Source organism: Alligator sinensis, unplaced genomic scaffold (assembly GCF_000455745.1).
Source record: "Alligator sinensis unplaced genomic scaffold, ASM45574v1 scaffold1109_2, whole genome shotgun sequence".
NCBI classification, from domain to species: domain Eukaryota; kingdom Metazoa; phylum Chordata; order Crocodylia; family Alligatoridae; genus Alligator; species Alligator sinensis.
The window spans coordinates 1078350-1084024 of record NW_005842486.1 but is presented as its reverse complement, the minus strand read 5'-3'; the positions used below and the strand labels follow the sequence as shown (position 1 = coordinate 1084024).

The 5675-nt window shown below is 43.3% G+C and overlaps 1 non-coding gene across 1 annotated transcript; it reads left to right on the top strand.

Moving 5' to 3' along the window:
- The first annotated feature begins 2022 nt into the window (after positions 1 to 2022).
- LOC112551510 lies at positions 2023 to 2188 on the top strand. The gene has a single exon (XR_003095796.1). It is a non-coding gene; the product is annotated as a U1 spliceosomal RNA (small nuclear RNA).
- Positions 2189 to 5675: the final 3487 nt, after the last annotated feature.

The following is a 5675-nucleotide window of genomic DNA, read 5'->3' as shown; positions in this document are numbered from 1 at the left end:
CTCCTGCTTCTGGCTCACTGCCACCTCCAACACCTGTCCTGAGCTCCTCTCTGCCTCCAACCCCCTGTTTCTTTGCCACTCTTTTATCCCCACTGCCTTTTCCTTTTTTTCCTGAGCAACCAGGTTTCTGCCTCAGTTTCTTTCCTAACTGTCTCCTCCTTGCCACCACTTATCTGCCCCCCACCCAATATCTCAGCTCTCTGCTTCAGTTTCCAGCCCCAGTCTACCTTAAATAAACTCAAGCCTTAGTTCCTCAGCCATCTCCTCTCTTGTCCACCATTTCTAATCTCAGTTCTGGCAACTTTCACTCCCTACACTTTAACACTCTCTCTCACCTGAACCTTCCCCCAAGTATCCCAGGTACCCCAAGCACACACATACATACAGTATCATCCAAGTTAGGAACTTACCTGTGTGTATGTGTAGGTGGATTGTATGTGTGTGAACTGGTGAGTGTGTGTGTGTGTGTGTGTATATATATATATATATATATGTATATATATATATATATATATATGGCATTGTGTGCATGATATATGAATTAGTGATCTGTGTCTAACTTTTGGGGTGTATACTGTATGTGCTTGAATTGGTGATAGGTATGCATGTGCCTAGGCTGGTTTGGATGTGTATGTGCCTGAGCTGGTAGTGTGTGTATGTGTGTGTATGCACCTAATTGATTTGTATATTTTTATATGTGTAATTGTGTCACACCCTCCTAACAGTGCAATATTGAGATTCTGAGAGTTGGCCTGACCTCACAGGGCAACAAGCACAACATCCTGTTTGATCTGGAACAAGCAGTTGGAACTGGGTGTAGCTCAACATAAAGTGGCTTTGATCCAGAGGATGGAAACAAAGCAAGAAAGAAGAAAGCAGCTTGCTATAATCTTGGACTCCAAGTCAGATGACATATGGATCTGTGAAACTTGTAATGATCTATGTTGCTCTGGAATTTACCCTGCTACAAATGGATTCATCGGGCATCCAACTATATCTCTTATGTATACACCATGATCCAGAGGATCAACAGTTGTCTACAAGGTCAAAAGGTAAATCATACAAGTTGTTAAATGCTTCCTGGTTGAGACAGAAGCTTTCCGTGTGGTAGGATGGCAGTGAAGGTTTCAGGAGTACAATGTTAAACAGGCAGAATATAAGGATCTATTTCTTTTCTGTATACAGTTCATACCCCTCACACGCCTTTACAGAATGCCACAAGCTCCTGTGTAGAATGTACACTGTAGAATGCTCCTGTGTAGAATGTGTAGGTAACACTGACCCCTGCCAGTTTCCCCAAATGCAGGAAACTTGACTACACAATTTTGTGGCAGTGGGGGTCTGCTTTCTTTAGCGTATTCAGTAATTGGAATCCACAAAAGGGGTGTCACAGAAATTAAGCATTTTGTATTAACATAGCTTTAAAATGTATTAAAACAGTTTTGAAGAAGGAAATTACCCATACTCAATTTCCCAGCTCCTTTCATAGATCAGAAATGATAAATCTGTTTTCTGCAGAAAACAGAAGAGAAATATTCTTATCAACCGGTTGTTCTATTTTTTATCAGTAAGGTCTCCTTCACTTCACTATAATAAAGACAAAGGTTAGAACAGACAAATAAATGTGTAGGTGCTATCACCAATGGTGGCAGCTCAAGTAACAAGCTCTGGATGCCCAGACTAAATCTTTAAGTTATTAAGGCACTAAAATGGAGACTGAGACTAAGATATAATGACAGTTCAAGAGAAACAGGCCAGAGCCACATTTGGTTAGGAAATGGGGAATGCAAGTGAAAGCAGAAATGTTCTGGTAGATTGAATATACTACATTAGTTAAAGGAACATAACTGATAACTTAAGCATATAAAAGCAGTAGAAGCAGCAAAGTTATATGGCACAAACAGAAACAAAAATGACAATAAGTTTAACTAGGATCACTAAGTCTTATAGTAAGCTTCAGGCCACTGTGGTATTTAAAGAACAAATAGTGAGGTGGGCTGAACTAACTTATCCTTGTAGTAGGTTCCCACCTGGTGAGAGAAATACTATGATCACCGCAGTGTTTTTCCCAGAATGAGGCCTGCCTGTTGCACTCCAGGTACACTGACCTCTGCCAATTTCCCTAAATGCAGGAAACTTGACTACATGATTTTGTGGCAGTGGGGGTCTCCTTTCTTGCTTTCCCCTTGGCTTGCTCCCTGGCCTTTTAGTGAAGAGGTAGCAAGACTAGGGGGCGTCCAAACCCCAGGGTCCCTGGGTTCTGGGCTTGCATGTAGGACATCTGCCACAGATTTGGGAGGTATCTGAAAGCCCAGAGAGATGAGTCTGGGAAGGAGGATACTTGTCTGGTGGTAGAGCCACATGGACTTGAACAGTTGAACTTTGCTCAGTCAAAACTTAGAACTTGACTATTGTCCTTTGCCCAAGAGAATTTGGAACTTGTTTGACCCTTGAAAGTGGGGTAGGAAGGAAGGATATCACCAGAAGAAGAAAATGTGAAATCAAGTACTGAACTAATAATAGGCCTCCCCCTTATAAGCATCAATTATATCCTACTGGCCTTATATACATAGAAAAAATTATAATGGGACAGTAGATTATATCATCTTGATTCTGAATATGTACTTGGGTAATCTAAATAAGTTCATATGGCTTTAAAGAGTTTCTCAAGTTTATATCAAGTATAAATATATTTGAAGTCCTTTATGTGTTCTATTTCCTCTTTGTATTGTGTTATTTTGTATTGTTAAAATATTTCTTTGGTCAGGGTTTTGACACCTCTGCATGAGATGATGTTCAACACCTCATCAGTTGGTATACATATGCTAATAATTGCTATTTAGCACCTGTTTACATCTTCCCCGCTGTTCAGATACATATACAACTATCACACAAGAACAGCTTACACCTCTTTGTGAATATCATCCGTGTGGTGATGATTATAGACAGCTCTGTAAATACCACAAAGTAACTCTGGTTTTCCTTAGCTTGATAAAAATCACAAAATTCTCACCAGTTCATGTACACTGATAAAAGGTGTTGCATAGACAAAGATCCTAAAGCCAAAATATTTTAACACCATTTTAGGTATATCTGTTGAAAAGCATGCCTGATAAAAAGAAATAAATAAATAGCTGTGGTCTGGTCACAGGAGCCTTGTCTATAATGGAATGCTCAATGGTCCTTACCCCAGTTTCTCAACTGGTAGCAAATTTCCCTGTTGTACACAAAGATGTGTTAACATCTGATTGAGTAACCCCTTTGGGCCATTTGGAGACTGCTGGCAGAGGTCATAGCTGTTATATCTCTAGATGTTTTAAGTCTCTAGGGTACCTATATACATACATTGAAGTTGTTCTGGGAGGTGGGGAGTAGGGGCTTCAGAGCATGTGTATAAACACCACTGGGGCACTTGTACATGTGACAGGGGTTTAGTCCCCTAAATAGAAATGGTGTGTTTTTAATTGCAATAATTAAAAAAACCCCACCATTTCAATTTAGGGGCTTCTGTCACTGTTACAACAAGGGGCCCATTCCCTCCCACTTTTTTCATGGAACCTGCCCATGTCTCCTGGAGCCAGGGGGTGAGCTGCCAGCAGGCCAAACAGCCTCTGAGCTATAGAGAGCCATGGTCCTTCCCTCTGCAGTGGCAGCACCCCCAGATATGCCTGGGAGGGCTGCTAGTGGACCAGATGCTACCCCAGCTCGGGTTCAGGGAAGGATTGAATCAGGTTGCTCACTGCCTCTGAGCTGGGGAAGCCCCTAGCTCACTAGCACCCCAGCTGGGTGACCAGGGGGTGGGGGTGCTGCCACCATGGAGGGAAGGACCGGGGCCCCCCACAGCTCAGGGGCTGCGTGACCCAGTGGTAGCTCATGTGGGCTGGCTCTGCAGGCAAGAAAAAAAAATGTGGCAAGGGGCCTGATCCTTCCCACCCCCCACCACAGAGTCTTCCTGACTCTCTCTCAGCTAGGGGATGAGCAGCTGGTGGGCCCTGAGCTGCAAGGGGTGCTGTTCCTTCTCTGCCTCCCAGGGTCCACACAGGCTGGTGACCACAAGGAGGGTGCTGCCCCAGCTTGGAGGCAGCCCCCAGACCAATGCAACTGTTCCCCAAGCCCAAGCTGGGGCAGCATCTGGCCTGCTATCAGCCCACCCGGGTGGCCCCAGGGGCACCACCACCACAGATGGAAGGATGGGGCCCTCAGCAACTTAGGGGCTGCTCAGCCCACCAGCAGCTCAAGCTGGAATGTGGGAAACATGGGCAGTCTCTGCAGAAAAAAAATAAAAACAGGATTGGGCCCCTCACCGCATCATTCCTCCTCTTCTATGGTGGGATGGGGGGAGGTGCCAAAAGGCTGCAATGTTACAAATAGCTATGTTGTAAACTAAACTACATGCAGATGTGGTTTTGTTTGCAACATAACAAGCTCATTTAAATCATAAAAAACCCTGCATGTGTACACTGTGACACAATTAAACCACAAAAATGGGCAGTTTTCATCATGTGTACAAGCACCCCTAAAGCCTACACAGGATTTAGGGATTAACTTCAATCTTAGGTCCCTCAGACCTCATCCTGCTCCTAAGAGCTGTAACCTAACTCTGTCCCCAAGGTGTAGTCTTGTCTACTCCCATTATGACTTAAAATGTGCTGTTTTCAGAATATCCATTAAACTGTGATCTTTTTGGCTTACTGTTTAAGTCTGTAAACTGCACTGCACTAGATATATACCAAGTCAACCATGCATGAGTATTAAAAAAAAAAAAAAATCACCTCATTTCACCTCAAAGCTTTAAATAACTTATGGATAGATGTATTGGTGGGAAGTGTAGGGTGAAAAATAAAATAAATTTAATGTAATAAGTGTTAGCATAAAGCCACGTGCAGAAAAGCTCTTAATATTCTTTGTGATTACATCCTCACTTTAAAGCTAAAGCACAAGGGCATATAGGAAAATTGAACTAAACACATGTCCTTCCTAACCTACTCTTTCTTTGGGAGCCTACCTGAGAGCAGGAGGGCAGAGTATCCTTCCCTGATCATGGTGCAGGCAATTCCTCCTCAGTTTGAGCAAGTAAAAATGACCAAATGGTTCCTACTTTTTCATAACATTTTAGGTCTTCTATCAGGTGGCTTTGTCAGTCACCCTTCATCAGCTGATAGCCTCCTGTCAGATGATTGTTGTCAAGGAAACCACTACTCTGGATGCAATTTTATTTCAATAATATAACACTTATGCCAACAATAATCTACCCTTTACCAACATCTCCAGGTATTTTTAGGACAATATAGTTAAAAGATTACACATCCAAAATGGAGATAAGCAGTTTGACAGAGATGCATAATGAATTTAGACCCTCAGATACGATGTACAGGGAGATTCTCACAGTGTGAATCTTGATGTATATTCTCAGCCCAATTATACTACTTAGGGGGCACATCTAAAGATTGCCCTATGGAACATAAGCAATTGTGCCTAAAAATACTGATTGTGACGGCGGCGTGCCACCATCATGGGCACAGACTAAGGGCAGGAAGGGTTGCAGGGCGGACACAACCCCGAGACAGAGCCCCGGGCGGGGTTACTTACCTCCGGGAGAGATGACAGCGTCAGCAGCTGCAGCTGCAATTACAGCCGCGCGAGCCAGCATTATGCCGGTTATTTAAGCAGCCGTT